The following is a 17,963-nucleotide window of genomic DNA, read 5'->3' as shown; positions in this document are numbered from 1 at the left end:
TACCTGATTTCAATCTATACTACTAAGAAACAGAGATAAAAACAGCATGGTATTGGAACAAAAATAGATATTTGGATCATTCTTGATCTTCAACAAAGGGCCAAAGCATATGTTGGAGGAAAGATAACCTATTCAACAAATGTTGTTGGGAAAACTGGTTATCTGTAGAAGAATGAAATTGGACCCTTACCGCTCATCATATGCTAAATTCAAATAAAAATGGATCAAAGATCTAAACTTTAAAACAGAAACATTAAACCTTTTGGAAGATAAAATAGATAAAACAGTTGAAGACATAGGTGTAGGAAAGGATTTTCTAAACAGAACCTCTGTTGCACAAGAAGCAGCAGCAAGAATCAACAAATGGGATTATATCAGACTAAAAAGTGTCTTTCTCTACAACAAAATAATCAAACAGTAGAGTGAAGATACAATCTATGGAATGGGAAAAAATATTTGCCAGCTACTCCTCAGACGGAATACTGATATCTAGAATATACAAAGAACTAAAAAAAAAAAAACCCACCTAAAAGTAAAAATCCAATCAAGAAATGGGCAACAGAAATTAACAGACACTTCACAGAGGAAGAAATACAAATGGTCAACAAATATAGGAAAAAATGCTTGACATCTCTGGCCATTAGAGAAATGCAAGTTGAAACAACATTAAGATTCCATCTTACTACAGAAAGAATGGCAATCTTAGGAAATCAAATAATAACAAATGCTGGTGTGGCTGTGGTGATCTCCACTGTTGGTAGAAATGCAAACTCAATTTATGGAAATCTATATGGAGTTTCTCAAAGAACTGAAATAAGAAATTCCATATGATCCAGGGATCCCCCAGATTCCTCAAAGAGATCATCTCATCACATTGCAGTGATACATGCATATTAGTGTTTACAGCAGCACAATTTGTAATAGCAAAGTCCTAGAAGCAGCCTGTATACTCATCAACAGAAGACTGGGTAAAGCAGGACTGGAGATTTAGTTCAGTGGCACCACACCTGCCTGGCAAGTGCAAGGTCCTCAGTTTGATTCCCGGTACCAGGGAAAAAAAAAAAGATTGGATAAAGCAAATGAGGTATATGTATATAATGGAATACTACTCTGCTATAAAGAATGACAAATGCCTCACATTTGTAGGCAAATAGATACACCTGGAAAATATAATGTTGAGTGAAATAAACCAGACACACAAGCTTAAATACCATATGGTATCTCTTATTTGAGTGAGGCAAAGTACAAACAAAAGAAAATGATAAAGGATGGATAGAAAGGGACAAGAGGATGGATCTCTTGCAATAGGGAAATGGTTCAAGGGAACAAGGATGAGGGATGAGGAGGAGAAGAGGAAATGAGAGGAATAAAGATGTGCTGTGTACAGGAACCTAATAACCCCAATTAATGTAAACACTATATGCCATAACATGAGCTAAGCCAAACAATATCAATAAATTTGAAAAAAGGTGATGGGGAACTAGAGGAAGAGAGGGAGGGGGGAGAAAAGGAAAAGCGATTAAAAAAAAGAAGCTGTGATATGTACATGTAACCATTCCCCAAGAGGATTGTAAGTTGCATAAAATGGAAACATGTTACTAATAAAATAAAAATTTATTTAAAATGAATCAAGGTGTATTATATGCATGAGGCAGCTCCCCACAATGAATGTAGTCATTATGGCTAACACATACTAATTTTATTTTAATTTATTTTTTCATTTAGAAAATCAGTTTATTTGCTCTGGGTTTTTTTTTTTTTTTTTTTAACTATTAGATTAAATCTGGGCATCCAACAGTATCAAATTCAAATAATCAAAAATTATCCTACAGCTATACTAGACTCACATCTTATTACCTTCTCAATAAAAAGGACATTGAGCTCTGTATTGTGCATATTAAAAGGTAACTATTTAAAAGGTAATTTCTTCCTTGCTTAATTTAATTTTATCATAAGGAATTTGCCTGGTGGTCTATTCAGGTAATCAACAGCTATTAAGAGGATCATATATTCTGTTTATAGAGGCACAGTTTGTAATAGCTAAAACTTGGAAACAGCCCAATTGCCCATCAACTGGAGACTGGATAAAGAAGATGTGGTTTTTCTATAACATGGAGTACCATAAAGAATGAGAAACTAGAGACATTTATAGCTAAATGGATGCACATCGAGGCAATACTCTTAAGTGAAATAAATAGGACACACATGAGTAAATAATGAATAGTTTTTCTGGTGTGGAAAACTAAAAGTATAAATAAGGATCAAAATATATAATTGATATTGTGAAATAGGAAGAAAAGGTCTAAAGGAATAGGAGAAATGGGAGGGGTAGGGGAAAGGAAAGAAGGGAAAAGAAAAAATATGAGAAAAGGAAAAAATGGAAACAAAGTCTTTGTAAATAGGGAAGGGTGGAGGGGCTGAAGGGAGGGCAGGGGATGGGGAAAAAATAAGAACCAAGATACATCATGTACAGGTACAAGTGCCCAATGATGAATGTAACTGTATTGTATACCTAAAATGTACCAATAAACTTAATGGAAGATGATCATATGTTCTATAATTACATCTAAAATTAAGAATTTTAAGAAACAAAGCACTGTGTATTGTGGTAGGTTCTCTTATTCATGTCACTATTGCGTAAATTTCCTCCCCATGTCTTGTGTGTAAGATGTATGGATCTGCATGGACAGGGGCTAGGGGTGTAGCTCAGTGGTAGAGCACATGGCTAGCATATGTGAAACCCTGGGAGCATGCTGCAACTTAATTATCCACAGTAGTGGTTCTCAAACTTATAGATCAGAAACGCCTGGAGTGCATGCTAAATTTGCAGGGCTCTGTCCCATAGCTCTGAATTCAGTCGATCTGTGGTAGGCTTGGAATGTGCATTTCTAACAAGTTCCCAAGTATGCTGATAGTGGTAGAGGAATCACATTTGACAACCACTAATCTACACCAGAAGTCAGCAAATTTGTAATAACAGCCAAATGATAAATTTTCTGTTGCTACTATTCAACTCAGGTAATATTTAAAAGGGACATGGAAATGTTTCAATTAAACTTAGAAAAACAAGTAGTGGGCTAGACTGGGCCATAGTTTGCTGACCCCTGATCTACACCAGCCTGCTGAAATTTGTCAGCTCATGCATACACCAAAAACTGCTCTACTACTGGCCTTGTCATAGTGCATGAAGGCCGCCAGCAAAGTGCCAAAGTTTTGATAATTAAATTTATTCAAGTGATGTCCAACTACAGCAGTCAGGGCTTGCTGTCTGTTCTTCCTTCGAAGATACTCACCTGGGATCTGTTATAGATGAGATCACCAGCTCCATATTCCTCAGGAAAGAGACAAGCTCCAAATGTGTGGCCTGTGGAAACATTCATTGTTTCTGCAATAGGATCTAAAACTCTTCCAAGTTTATGTTGAAACTTTTCTTTGAAATTATCAACTCTCTTGAATACAATTTTAGCTCCTCTTTTCATTTGTAGTTCATGAAGCCAATATAAATTTTTTTGCCACATTTCTTCCATCATTAAAATGCGGTTTAGGGACTCCAAATAAGTTAAACTGATGGAAACTTGATGGGTTATACTTTTGATTCTTTGCTTCTCCCACATAGTAATTGTGAGAAACAGCATACAAATCATGTCCTTCCTTTCTTTCTTTAAATACTCTGTCATAGAATTTTCGTGGATTCACTACATCTCTAGCAGAGAATTCTCTAATGACTGTTGTCCCAAATGTTGTATTATGTCTAGTCCTTTAGGTAATCTTGGTGTTTGATCGTGAAATGTTTCTAATGGTATCTGTTGATTGCTATAATATATTGACTCTTTTTATCTTTAATTTTCTATTGAAATGTGGTAATAGGCTATGGGTTTATCAATGTATTTGCTGGTATTGAAATTTTAGATCTTATCCCATGTGTCAAGTAACATGCAATTTGAGGATCACTGGCTTTGCCATAAAATACTGTTTCCACTCTGGGAGGTGGATATATGAAGTTGAAATACTTTTTTGCCTCAGGTGGAATAATCAGCTGAGGAAGTTTGTTGCAATTCTGTATCCAATTGGAGTAACTCCCAGCAGGGGGCCAGCAAGGCATTTGATCAACAAATCTCCCAGAGTATATGGGTCTGATGCAGTTTGGAGGTTCCACTCCTGGTTCGAGAGTTCCAGCCTCTTCAGGTTGCTGGGCAAACTGGCACTGGGAAGGTTCTATTACCAAACCCATCTGGGGCTCTATAATTCTAGCTTCATCTGACTTCTCAGCTCGGGGTAGGCCACTGTCCACCTCCATAGTGGGCTTCACCTCTGTTCTGGGTTTCATCACAATGCAAGTATATTCTTTTTCCGGTTCCTGTCACTCTTCTAAACCTAAAACAGGCTGCTTTCCCATTGAAGGCTCTATCCCTTCAGGGGCATTGGTCATAGGACCTCCTCTGTTCCCTACAGCCTGTGGACTTCCACACACCATGCTCAACCGAGGCTGTGTTACCCTTCTGTGGGGACAATGTACCAGACAACACTCATTTTCCAATCCTACCCCCCTCCCTGGTAACACATCCAGGGGTTTTGCTTCCTGTAAAGCTGAGACCCTGCTGACTCCTAGATTGCCCCTCTCTGTGAGGGTCCTAGAAATAGTCTGTTTTTTCAATTTCATTTCAAGCTCCTTGCCTACAGGAGATTTTGTTTCTGGTGATGCCATTTTTTCCTTATATTTATTGCTAACTACAATGCTGTCCCTCCATTGGGAATCTTCTTTTCCTAATCCCATTTCAATCCCTAATTCTGTAGATTTTGTTCCAGTAAAGATCCTCTGGTCTCCCGAATCATCCTTTCCTTCTTGGGTACTTCCAAATTCCACGCTCAGGGCACATTTCCCCTCAGACATCTTCGTTCTTCCAAGGGCATTGATCTCTAACGGGAGAGCTGTATTTAGCTCCACGGAAGTTTTCAATCCCTTGTAGACTCCACTCTCATAAAAGAGCACATCCACTCAGACGGACAACCTGCCCACCACTTCCTGCCTGCCTCTAACAGCCAGCCAGAGGAATTCACAGGAGTCACATACTAATTTTAAAAAGCCACTTTCTTTACTAGACATAGAACTATTCAGATTATTCCCTTTTGAGTGACTTTTGGTATTTTGTAAGTTTTAGTGAATTTACCAGTTTTTTCTTGGCGTGGGTGGTGGAGATGGAATCCATACTCTTGACCATTGCTAGGCAAGCCTTCTGCCACTGAGCTGCAGCCCCAGCCTTTGTCTCAGTTTTTGTTTGTCTGAGAAAGTCTTTATTTCTCCTTCACCTTTGAAGATTAATTTCACTGAGTAAATAATTATAGGTTAGTGGATTTTTTCTTTCTACATTTTAACTATTTCATTGTGCTTTGATCACATGGTTTCTGATGAGAAGATTGCTCTATGTATCTTTGCTTCCCCATACATGAGGTTTCCTCCTTCCGTCCTGGCTTTTCAAGATTCTTTCTGTAATTTGAATGTGATGTGCATAGCTGTAGTATTTATCCTGCTTGTTGTTCTCTGAGTTTTTTGGGTCTGAGGTTTGATATCTACTATTAATTTGGAAAGATCTTGGCTATTATTTCTGCAAATATTTCTCCTGGATTCTCTTCTGTCTCTCTTTTTGGTCTCATTTACGCATGTCATGTAGTTTTAAAATCATTGCCTAGTTCTTAGATCTTCTGGGTTTTTTGTTCCCATTTTTTCCTTTTTCAGTTTTGAAAGTTTCTGTTTGCATATATTCAAGCTCACTGGTTCTTTGCTTAGCTATATCAAGTCAGTTGATGACCCCATTAAGACAGTCTTCATTTTTTTTATGGTGTTTTGTAATTTCTAGTGTTTCCTTTTAATTGTTTCTTAGACTTTCCATCTTTCTATTTGTACTACCATCTGTTTTTGCATACTTTTCTGTGTTTTTGGTACCAGGGATCGAACTCGGGACCTTGCGCCTGCGAGGCAGGCGGCAGAACCACTGAGCTAAATCCCCGGCCCTCCATACTTTTCCATTTGAGGCCTTAGTTATTTTAAATTTCCTATTTCAACGTCTGGATCTGAGTTTCATTCTGATGATTATTTTCTCTTCAGATTGTGTATGTTTTCTCCTTTTGGTATACCTTGTGTTTTCTTATTGAAAGCTGGACATGTATTAGATAATAGGAACTGGGGTAAATAATCTTTAGTGTGAGGCTCTATGTTAATCTGTGGCGAAGCCCAACCGACCTCCAATGCTGCTTGACAAAGTTCCAGCTGGGGGAAAAGAAGGGTGGAACACATCGTACCCTCATGTTTTATTTTTTTCATGCCATAATGTTTAAAATTGTTACTCTGGTCACAGGAATCATTGTGTTTGTGACTAACAACAAACTCTCCATAAGGCAAACTGGCAGTGATGTATTGAAATCTGATCTCGCTCAAAAGTCCCAAAATTCCAGTTTCTCTTAGTTCTGTTGCCACATCCACTTCTAACGAAACCTCTCCTGAAACTCCCTCTGTTTTCCCACTACTATAACTCCCCCTCTTATTGCTGACCTTCTTATTACTAAAGGGGTCTTATGAAGAGGTTGATAGGACAGACTTTAGATGTAAGAAATAGTGGGAAATAAGAAATAGAGAGAAAGTTGGGACAGATAAATGCATTAAGGAGGCAAGTTACTCAGTTTTTCTCAAAGTACTGTAAACATCTCCTGCTCATGGACCATGAACCCAAATGACACTTAAATAAGATGAATAGAGGTATAGGAAAGTAGAGAGCTAATAGCAAACTATATTAACTGTTGTGCAGTTTCTCAAGGGCTAGCTGGTGACCACAAGTTTGACATTTAATTAATTAAATCTTGCTTGTACCCCCGCTGCTATGGAGATTCTAATTAAGTTACCCTCTGGAGATTTTGATTAAGTTACATTTTGTTCTACCTAGGTATGGGAAAATAAGGGGACAATTGTGATTTTTAAGAAATGTATTCATGATGTTCAATGATATGAATCAGCTTAGAAAAATATATTGTTTAGTAAAAATAACCTTACCTCACTAGATGTTGCTAAGGCAACGTAAAATGTAAACATGTTCCGCCCAATGCCTCTTAGCTCTTGCTTAAAGATATAAAAATAAATCAGACCCTGAGACTTCTCAGAGGGAACCTGCACATTGCTTGCGAAGGTTCTTTTCTCACTCGCCGGCCCGGGACCTCTCCCCTTCCTACCCTGCATCGACTGCAGCTGGTCTGCGGCAAATCTGCTAGAATTTAGGCTATGTTTTGGATCCATCATGCCAAAATGTTTCTTTGTGTCCCTTCTTTAGAAACTCCAGTCTCATCTCCAGGAAACTGCAGGTCTGTGCTCTGTCATTATAGATTAGTTTGCACTTTCTAGCACTTTATATAAGTAAAATTACACAGGATATGGTCATTTTTTGGATTCCTTTAAAGAGTGAATTTATTTTGAGGTTAATTTCCTCCTACATGTATTAGTGGTTTATTCCTTTTTATTGCTATGTAGTATCACATTAGATACGTATACCATATTTTGTTTATTCATTAAACTTCAGTTTACTTCAAGGTTTGGGCTATTACAAATAAACCTGCTATGAACATTAGTGTACAAATCTTTATGTGTATATCCATTCTTATGAGATGTGCTCAAAATATATGGTGAATGTTTAAATTTAAAAATTTATTACAGTAAGACATGTTGCCATTAATCCCCCTCAGAATACTCACCCTTTCTTCACACTCACTTATTCCATCATTATTGTCACTTTCTGAAGCAGTTTTGGGAGTCTTTCATGAGTGTCTTTATAAGATGGGATAAAAAATGTGATGAATGCTCTGCTGAGTGCCATCCAATAGAAGGGCAGGCTCATAAAGACATTACAATGGGACTTCATCCACCTTAGTCACTGTATCTGGCACATCGTGACTTTTGGCTCTTCTCCAAAGTCAAAATAACCATGAAAAGTAAATGTTTTTAATAAATTATGAACATCAAAGTAGTCATAATAGTGCAACTAAAGACTCATGAAAGAGGACTTCCAGAACTGCTTCAGAAAGTGGCAAGAACAGGGCCTGGGATTTAGCTCAGTGGTTTCACTGCCTGCTGCACAAGCACAAGGACCTGAGTTTGATCCCCGGTACCAAAAAAAAAAAGAAAGTGGCAAGAACAGTGGGATAATTATGGTGGAAGAAGGGGGAGTATTTTGAAGGGAATTAATGGGGAATTAATGGCAATGTGTCTTTACTGTAATAAATTTAAAAATTATATACTCACTGTATTTTTAGATCACAACTTGTATTTTGTTTGGGTAAATACTTAGGAGTAGAATAGCAGGATCACCTGGCAGGTATATACGAGATGTTTTAAGAACTGTCAAACTTTTTTCATCATGACTGTACCATTTTTCATTCAAGTTTTATTCAACAGTTGCTATGATGTCTTTTTCACTGTAGGCATTTTGTTATGTGCATTATGATATTTCATTATCGTTTTACTTGCATTTTACTACTAAGGATTTTGTGTATCTTTATGTATGTTTGCCACCTGTATATTTTCTTTGGCTCCTTTCCTGTGCAGTTAGGAAAATCTTCGGGCAGTAAATTATGACACCATGGGATTACCTTTATTGTTTCCTGTCTTTTGAGAATCACTGCACTTTATTACCTAGTTTTTAGTGCCTTAAAAACTGTTATTTTGTAAACTGTTATTTTGTATATTTTGTCTACTTTTCATTGTTCAGGTGGGAGAGTAAATCCAGTCCTTGTTATTCCATCTTGGCTGGAATTCCCATCCTTGCACTTCATTTTTTTCCCCCTGTGTACATTATAACTTTTCAAAATCTATTTGGGATTAATATTTTGCCACTTCAAGAAAAATGTAGAAAATTAGCAGCCATCTAAGTCTTTTTACTTTCCTTGTTTTAAGTAATAGTTGCCATGTGTGTTACATTTATATGGTTTGAAACTCGGCCAAACAATGATATAACAACAAACATGTTAAGAAACTTCAGTCTGGGGGCCGGGGATTTAGCTCAGTGGTTCCACTGCCTGCCTCGCAAGTGCAAGGACCTGAGTTCAATCTCCGGTACCAAAAAACCCCAAAAAACAAAACAAGAAACTTCGGTATGTTATATTTACTCAGATATTTAACATTTCTGTTGTACTTTATTCATTACCAAAGTTCCAGGTTTTCCACTGGTATTATTTCTCTTTTTCCTGAAAAATTTCTTTTAGTCTTTTTTCTCCTTCCTTTTAATTAATTAATTAATTAATTTTAGTGGTAAGCCTTTGCAGTGAACTATATCTCCAGCCCTTGCTGATGTTTCTAGCATCTGAGTCACTTAGAGGATGGCTCTGGTTTCTTTTTTTTAATTAATTAATTAATTAATTAATTAATTTATTTATTTTGGCTTTGATTTCTTATTTGAGAATGAATCAGATTTTCTTGGCTGTTTATGTTGGGTGATTTTGGATTGTATCCTAAACATTTTAACTATTACGTACCTGAAGAATGTTTAGTTTTCACTTTAGCAGATATCTAAACCAGCTAGGTTAAAGCCAGAGGCTTTGTCTCACCTTCTGTGGATTCCAGCATCAGATCAGTTTTCAAAACCTTTCTGTGCTGTTTCTGTCCACCCTGTACCTGTCTGCTGGGACTTGGCAGGGGTTTTATATGATAGTTCAGGTTTTTTTTGATAGTTCATTTTTCAAAGGATATACAGGTAAGGGGTTAGCCTGAGTCTTGTGTTGGTTCTACACAGAATTAGCTACCCCACCCCCCTTTCTGGCTTTTCTCATTCTTCAAAGGTCCTAGGGATCATGTTCCTAGTTTCTCTGGCCAGAAATAGGAGTTTGTTTCAGAATTTTAGAGCCCTCACATTATTGTGCTGCTCCATTGAGAGAGAGAAAGAGAGGAAGGGAGGCAGAGAGACAGAGAGAGGATCCCAAAGCCTCATGCCCTCATAGTTCAAAATCAAAAGGTGGTTGAATCACGGTGGCAGTATAGCTAAATGTGATGTAAGGAAGTGGGGTCTGGTTGGAAGAGGTGAGTCACTAGGGGTGTGGCCGAGCTCCTCCCTTCTCTCTGTATCCTGGCCACCATCATACAAGCAGCTTTTCCTCTGTACTGCTCTTTTTTTTCTTTTTGGTACTGGGAATCAAACTGAGGACATTGTACTTGTGAAGCAGGCACAGTGCCACTGAGCTACATCTCTGGCTTCTGCACTGCTCTTGTCATGGCTTCCTGCTTTGGGGCTAACCAACCACCGACTGAAACTCAGCCCAAATAAACTTCTCCTTAGTGTTGTGGGTATTGGGTATTGTGTCTCAGTATCCAAGGAGGTAAATAAGACATAAAAAACAGTGGGATGGGGGGTGGAGAGAGGAAGGGAGGGAGAGAGGGAGAGAGAGAAAGAGAGAGGGGGGGAGAGAGGATGAATTACTTTCTGACTACAGAGGCCCCTTTGTATATTTTCTTTAGCCAAGGAGATGGCTTTTCAGGTGCCCACAGCACCGCCTCTGTGGCAGCACAGCTCCCTGACTGAGTTTGGCTGTGGGGTAGGGCCCAGAGGGAAAAAAGAAAAACAGGAGAGATGTAGCAGCAGCAGCAAGAGGAGGAGAAAAAGAGGAGGGGGAGGAAGAAGAAGCAATGCTGTTTATACTTTCTGGCTCGAGGTGTGATTTTTCTGGTTCTCTTGGTTATTTGCTGTCCACACTTGTGCAGTCTGCCTTTTTGCCTGTCTTCTACTTTTACTTGGAAAGAATAACTGATAGTTCAAGTTTTCACTTTCCCAATTTTTGTGCTTTTGTTTACTTTTCCACTATCTAGTTGCTTTGCATTCTGTCCAGAGTTTTTAGTTGTAATCACTGGGAAAGATTGGTTGTAGTACACTTATGATACCATGTGGTGGACCCAACAGATAGATTCCAAGCTCTTGTGTATGACAAGCAAAGAATTGCAAGTGTATCCTGAGGGAAACTTCGGAGGGATTGCTCACGACTGGGCTTACCGGGCCCCAAGTCTGAGTATGGAATTATTTTGTGAGAGCCAAGCATTGTTGTGAATTCCACCACTTTGTCTGGAAGTCGAAGTCACTCACAGGTTCAAACTACACCACATTGGGTGTCAATTATAGGAGACATTATCAAAAACCCTGGCTCTGGGTCTTGATCTCCCGTGGACCAGTATGATGTCCACAAGATAGGAAAGAAAGAATAAAGACACAGAGACAGAGACTTGAGAGAAGCTGGATCTTGGGTTGATCCAAGCTGCTCTGGGCAGCAAAGACAAAGGACCTCAAGGACGTCTAGTGTTTATTCATTACAAGTGTGGGAAGGAGGGAAGCTGGGCAGGCCTTGGGACACCCGCTGATAACAAGTATCGTAAGTAGGAGGGCACTAGCACATCTTTTGCAAAAGAGAACAAACAGCTAATTCAGAGGAGAAGAATTTAGTTGGAGTCAGTTGACTTTGTCTGGAAGTAAATTCAGCCAGATTCTGCTACTTCCAATGTAACACAGCCAAATTGTGGAGGGGCAAGAAGCTTGTACCACTTATAGCCTGCTAATATTGGGCAGAGGTGTCTGCTACACAAGTGTATATTCAGTGGTAAAAGAAAAAGCAGCTACATTTATTGAAGATAACCAGAAGCCACAAACAGAAAAGAGGCATCAAGGAGGCAGAGAAATACAAAGTACACACAGATAGATCAGGCTTTCCAGTTCTAAAAGATATGCTCCCCAGCCCGGGTGCCTCTCACTGGTCTCTGGGTAAGACTGACAGGAATGATTGACAGGGTGCTTAGTCATCTGCAGGGGCTTCTAGGGTGCAGGACTTTCCTAGAGTTCACGATGATTATTACTATATACATGAGAGGTAGTCCACATATATGAACCTTTAGCTAGGTTTGAGTGGGGAAAAGATTTCTGAAGGTCAAGCCATGGATCTAACAAACCTATGTTCTGGCCTGGAACTTTGGTGATTTCCTGGGTTTTATTTATTTATTTATTTATTTATTTATTTATTGTTTTTTAGAGACAGGATCTTGCTATGTAGTTCAGGCTCAACTTGAACTCACTAAGTAGCACAAGCTGGCCTAGAACTGATGGCGATCCTCCTGCCTCAGCTTTCCTGAGTTCTGGGATTATAGGGGTGTACCATGTAGTGGATCTGACAGATAAAACAGTGCCCAGCTGTTATTTTTATTTCTGCTTCTCTCAGAACAATGGAAGGAGGATTGGCCCTGGAGTGTTGCCTGAATTCAAGTGGATGAAGGGAGTGGTTTCCCAGGCCCAATTGTGCTACCTGTAGTACTTACTCTATCTTGCCACTCTAAACTCAGAGATTCTTTTTGTTGTTGTTGTTGTTGTTGGTTTTTTGAGACAGAATCTCACTATGTAGTTCAGGCTGGCCTAGAACTCACAGTGTAGCTCAGGGTGGCCTCAAACTCGCAGTGATCCTCCTGCCTCAGCCTCCCAAGTGCTGGGATTAAAGGGATGTGCCACCACAACCAGCTGCTCAGAGATATTTTAATGAAATTTGAAAGGATAGTTGCTATGGCTTATATTTAGATGTCCCCCAAGTCCTCTTGTGCTCATAGGTAGGGTTTTGGAAAACAATTGGATTATGGGGTGGTATACCTGGGTTGCTATCAGGAACAGTGTCTCATAGGAGGAGTTGTGTCACTTAGGGCTGATAGAGCCCAGACAGGGATACTACCAGTTCGGATGAGCCCACCTGCCATCTTAGAGAAACCTAGGTTTCATTTTACTTAGGTTACAGAGGACATGTCAGCAGGCCATGAGCAGTCCCCTAGGACATGTTAGCAGGTTACAGAGGACATAGATGACACATTAGCAAGCCGAAAGCCCACCATTTCTCCCACCTACCTCCTAAAAAAGCCTCTTAGCCTATAGGAGACAACTTCTCTGTTCTGCTGGCACAGAGAGGTCCCTCTCAGGTTTAGCAATAAACCTGCCTGAACTGTTGAGTTTGCGTTCCTCTTTCCCGCTCAAGGGCTAGCCTGGAAGGGTTTATCATTCTTTCCCAGCTCCTCCCTTTCTTCTTCCTGAATGCCCTGAGTTGAGTAGCTTTCCTCTACGCAGGCTCTTCCATGGGGCTGTTCTGCTTTGGAAGTGAACTGAAGCCTGTACAGATTGTGAGCCAGAATAAACCTTTCCTCCTTTAAATTGTGGATCAGTCAAGTATTATGTCTCAGTGATGAGAAACAACAAAAACAATGTACAAATTATGTACAGTGAAATGAAATCTTAAATGTGCAATTAAATGCATTTTGACAAAGGCGTATATCCCATAATACACACCCTATCAATGTATAAGCCATTTCTATCACCCAAGAAAGCTTCTTTGTGCCCCTTTCTAATCAACCCCAACTTCCTGGGGCAACCATTGTGCAAGGTGATTTTAAACTTTATATTAATGGTATTTTACCACATGACCTGTTTTGTGTTTGGCTTTTTTTTGTTTAACATAACAGCTATAAGATTCATTCATGTCAGTTATCATTCTCATTTTATTGCCCAGTAGTATTTTATTTTGTGAATATACCACAATTTATCTCCTTTTTATAGATATTTGACTTATTTCTAGTGTTTGGCTATTATGAATGTAATACTATGAACATTCTTGTGCAAAGTCTTTTGGTAAATCTGTTTTCATTTATTTGGGTAAATACCTATGAGTGGAATTGCTGAGTCATAGGCTAGGTGTAGGTTTATGTTTAATTTAAAAAGAAACAGCCAAATCAATTTCCATATTAGTAGCACCATCAAAAATATATAAGAATTTCATTTACTCTACATCTTTGTCATCATTAGGTATTCTCATTTTTTTTGTCTGTCATTTTAGCCATCACAATGCATGTGTAATGATATCCTATTGTGGTTTAATTTTTTTGTTTGTTTGTTTTGTGAAACCATCTTGCTACGTAGTTCAGGCTGGCCTTGAACTCACTCTGTAGCCCAGACTGGCCTCAAACTCATGGCAATTCTCCTGGCTCAGCCTCCTGAGTGCTGAGAGTACAGGTGTGTACCACCAGGCCCAGCTTAAATATTTTATAATTTTTTAGGTCTGGGATTTAGCTCAGTGGTGCTGCCACCTGCCTCACAAGTGCAAGGTCCCAAGTTCGATCCCCAGTACCAAAAAAAAATTTTTAATAATTTTTTTCTGGGTCTTATCTAAGATATCCTCAATTTCAAGGGCACAAAATAACTTTTATGAGATATCTTTTAGCAGTTTTATAATTTTAGTTTTCATTTAGTTTTTTTAGGTCTATGATCCATCTTGAATTAATTTTTTTGTCTATGGTGTTAAATAGGGCCAATCTTCATTGTTTTTTGTTTTGTTTTAGATCATAAATGCATTTCTTTTCTGTATTGAATTATCTTGGTACACTTTTTAAAAATCAATAGGCATATTAATGTGAATCTATTTCTGGCTTCTATATTCTGTTTCATTGATCTGTTTGTCTCTTCTTACCCCACATTGTCTTCGTTACTGTCACTTGATAGTGAGATAATATAAATCTTTACTTTTTTCCTACTGTATCAAGAATTTCCTATAGTTCATTGACATATAAAAATATAGTTGAATTTTGTATATTACCCTTGTATCTCAAAAAAATTTTAATTCTTTTTGTTTGGTATTTTTATTTATATTTTTTATAGTACTGGAGATTAAACTGAGGGCCTCATGGATGCTAGGTAAGTGCTTTACCATTGAGCCATGTACCTGGCCCCTTCTTTTTTTCTTTTTGATAGGATCTCACTATGTAATTCAGGCTGGCCTTGAACTCCCTATGTAGCCCAGGCTGGGTCAAACTCATTGTGATCCTCCTACCTCAGCCTCCCGAGTCTTACATTACAGGCGTGTGCTACTATGCCTGACATTTTTTGAGACAGGATCTTGCTAAAATGCTCAGGCTAGCTCTAACTTGTTATATTCTTGCCTCAGTTGAGTAGATGAGATTACATGGATGCACCATTATGCCTGTCACTTTATAAACAACTTTATTGACAGATAATACACACACCACAAAATTCACCATTTAGTGTCCAATTCAGTGGTTATTAGTATAGCCATAGATACATGGAAACATCATCATGGATGTCATGTGTATTACTTAGCTTTCTTATCACTGAGACACAATACCTGACACCCACAACTCAAAGGAAAGAGGTTTCATTTTCCTCACAGTTTCAAGGAATTCAGTGTATAGTCAGCTGGATCTAAGGCAGGAACAGAATGGGTGGCTTAGATCATGGCGGCAGGGAGGCAGAGCAGGAGAACAGTGCCAGAGGAAGAGGTGGGGGCCAGATGCAGACCCCAAGGTCACACTTCCATGACCCATCCTGGCACACCCAGGAGTGTGCATTCCTTTTTTTGGTTCCAGGGAGTGAACTCAGGACCTTGTGCTTGCAAGGCAGATGCGGTGCCACTGAGCTAAATTCCCGGCCCAAGGAGTGTGCATCTCTTAGTCCAATGAAGTTGACAAATCAGACTAATGTTCACAGTGTGCACATTTGATACATTCCTTTATTAGTTATAATAGTTTTTTATTTATTTGGAAAACTTTATGTACATAACCATGCTGTCTGTGAATAATATAGTTTTATTTCTTTAAACAAAATTTTTTTTTCTTTAAACAAAAGTTTTTTTTCTTTAAACAAAATTTTAAGACATGCTATTTCATTCTCTCTCTTGATTGCACTGCCTAGACCTTTAGTATATTGCTAAGTAGAAGGGGGAGGAGCATATCTGGTGTTTTTGTTTTTTTGTACCGGGAATCGAACTCAGGACCTTACATTTGTGAGGCTGGCATGGTGCCACTGAGCTAAATCCCTGGCCCCTTATTTTTTTTTGTACTGGGGATCGAACTCAGGTCCTTGAGCTTGCACAGCAGGCGTCGAAACCACTGAGCTAAATCCCTGGCCTCCCTGGCCCCTTATTTTTTTAATTAACATCTTTCCTTTTCCAATTTCATTATATCTTTATATTTTTTGTAGGATATTTCTTCCAGGTATAGAACTTTAGGTTGGCTTTTTACCTTGTGTCATTTCTTTAGCATTTTAAAATGGTATTCCATTTTCTTTTGGCTTGCACTTGATTATGATGACAAGTCATCTATAATTTTTTATTATTCTTCTCTTAAATATAATATGACATTTTCTCTGGTTTCTAATTTACAATTTTTTTTAACATTGATTTACACTAATTTGACTATGTTGTGCCTATATATGGTTTTATTTATATTTATCATGTTTTATATGATGTTTTGACCTGTTTTTGATTTTTATAATCCTTTCTTTTTGTTTCCCTACCTAGTGAACTATTTGTTTTTATGATTTTTTTTTTTTTTTTGAGACAGGGTCTCACTTTGTACTTCAGGTTGGCCTTGAACTCACTATGTGGCCCACACTGGCCTCGAACTCACAGTGATCCTTGGCCTCAGCCTCCTGAGTGCTGGGATACAGGTGTATGCTACCACACCTGGCTATATTAGTTATTTTAAAGTTTAAAAAAAATTAATTAATTTTATTAGTACATGTTTGCAATTCACACAGTTTACAATCATCTTGGGGGGTGGTTACATGTATGTATCACAACTTTGTTTTTCTAATCCACTTCCCTTCCCCTCCCTGCTCCTCCTCTGGCTCCCCATCATCTTTTACATACTTGTTGATATTATTTGTCTTATCTCATGTTATGGCATATAATGTTTACATTGATTGGAGTCATTAGGATCCTGTACATGGCACATCTTTGTTCCTCTCATTTCCCCTTCCCCTCCTCCTCATGCTTCATCTTTGTTCCCTTGGACTACTTCCCAATTGGACAAGATCTGTCCCCTTGTCCTTTTCTATCCATCCTTTATCATTTTCTTTGTACTTTGCCTCACTCAAATGAGAGACACTACATGGTATTTAAGCTTGTGTGTCTGATTTATTTCACTCAACATTATATTTTCCAGGTGCATCCATATTCCTATAAATGCCTCAGATTTGTCATTCTTTATAGCAGTATTTCATTATATATAGATACTGCATTTGCATTATCCAGTCTTCTGTTGATGGGTATACAGGCTGCTTCTAGGACTTTGCTATTGCAAATTGTGCTGCTATAAATGTTGGTATGGATGTATCACTGTAGTATGATGTCTTAAACTCTTTGGGGAGGATACCTAGCAGAAGGATCCCTGGGTCATATGAAATTTCTAATTTCAGTTCTTTGAGAAATCTCCATATTGATTCCTGTAATGGTTGTACTAGTTTGCATTCTCACCAACAATGAAGGAGAGGTTTCTTTTTTCACCACAGCCACACTGACATTTGTTATTGATTGATTTCCAAAGATTGCCATTCATTCTGAGCAAGATGGAGTCTTACTTAGTGTTGTTTCTTTCTTTTTTTTTTTTTTTGGTACGGGGGATTGAACTCAGGTCCTTGGGCTTGCGGGGCAGGCAGCAGATCCACTGAGCTAAATCCCCGGCCCTAGTGTTGTTTCAATTTGCATTTCTCTAATGGCCAGAGATGTTGAACATTGTTTCCTATATTTGTTGACCATTTGTATTTCTTCCTCTGTGAAGTGTCTGTTAATTTCTGTTGCCCATTTCTTGATTGGATCTTTATTTTTAGGTGGTTTGATTTTTTTTTAGTTCTTTGTATATTCTAGATATCAGTCTTCTGTCTAAGGAGTAGCTGGCAAATATTTTTTCCCATTCCATAGATTATATCTTTACTCTACTGTTTAATTCTTTTGTTGTAGAGAAAGACACTTTTTAGTCTGATATAATCCCATTTGTTGATTCTTGCTGCTGTTTCTTGTGCAATAGAGGTTCTGTTTAGAAAATCCTTTCCTACACCTGTCTTCAAGTGTTTTACCTATTTTGTCTTCCAGAAGGTTTAATGTTTCTGTTTGAAAGTTTAGATCTTTGATCCATT

The 17,963-nt window shown here is 38.3% G+C and overlaps 1 protein-coding gene and 1 pseudogene across 1 annotated transcript in view; one reads left to right on the top strand and one right to left on the bottom strand.

The window, feature by feature from the left end:
- Positions 1-17,963, top strand: part of LOC101725172 (IQ domain-containing protein F5) — a 66,059-nt gene that overhangs the window by 18,805 nt on the left and 29,291 nt on the right. The window lies entirely within an intron of this gene.
- Positions 3,133-4,297, bottom strand: LOC101714765 (EF-hand domain-containing family member B pseudogene; annotated as a pseudogene).

This window comes from Heterocephalus glaber, unplaced genomic scaffold (assembly GCF_053883595.1).
Source record: "Heterocephalus glaber isolate CG9 unplaced genomic scaffold, H.glaber_assembly_v1.0 deba00001504, whole genome shotgun sequence".
NCBI lineage: Eukaryota > Metazoa > Chordata > Mammalia > Rodentia > Bathyergidae > Heterocephalus > Heterocephalus glaber.
The sequence above is the reverse complement of the archived record's forward strand: the minus strand, read 5'-3'. Positions and strand labels throughout refer to the sequence as shown.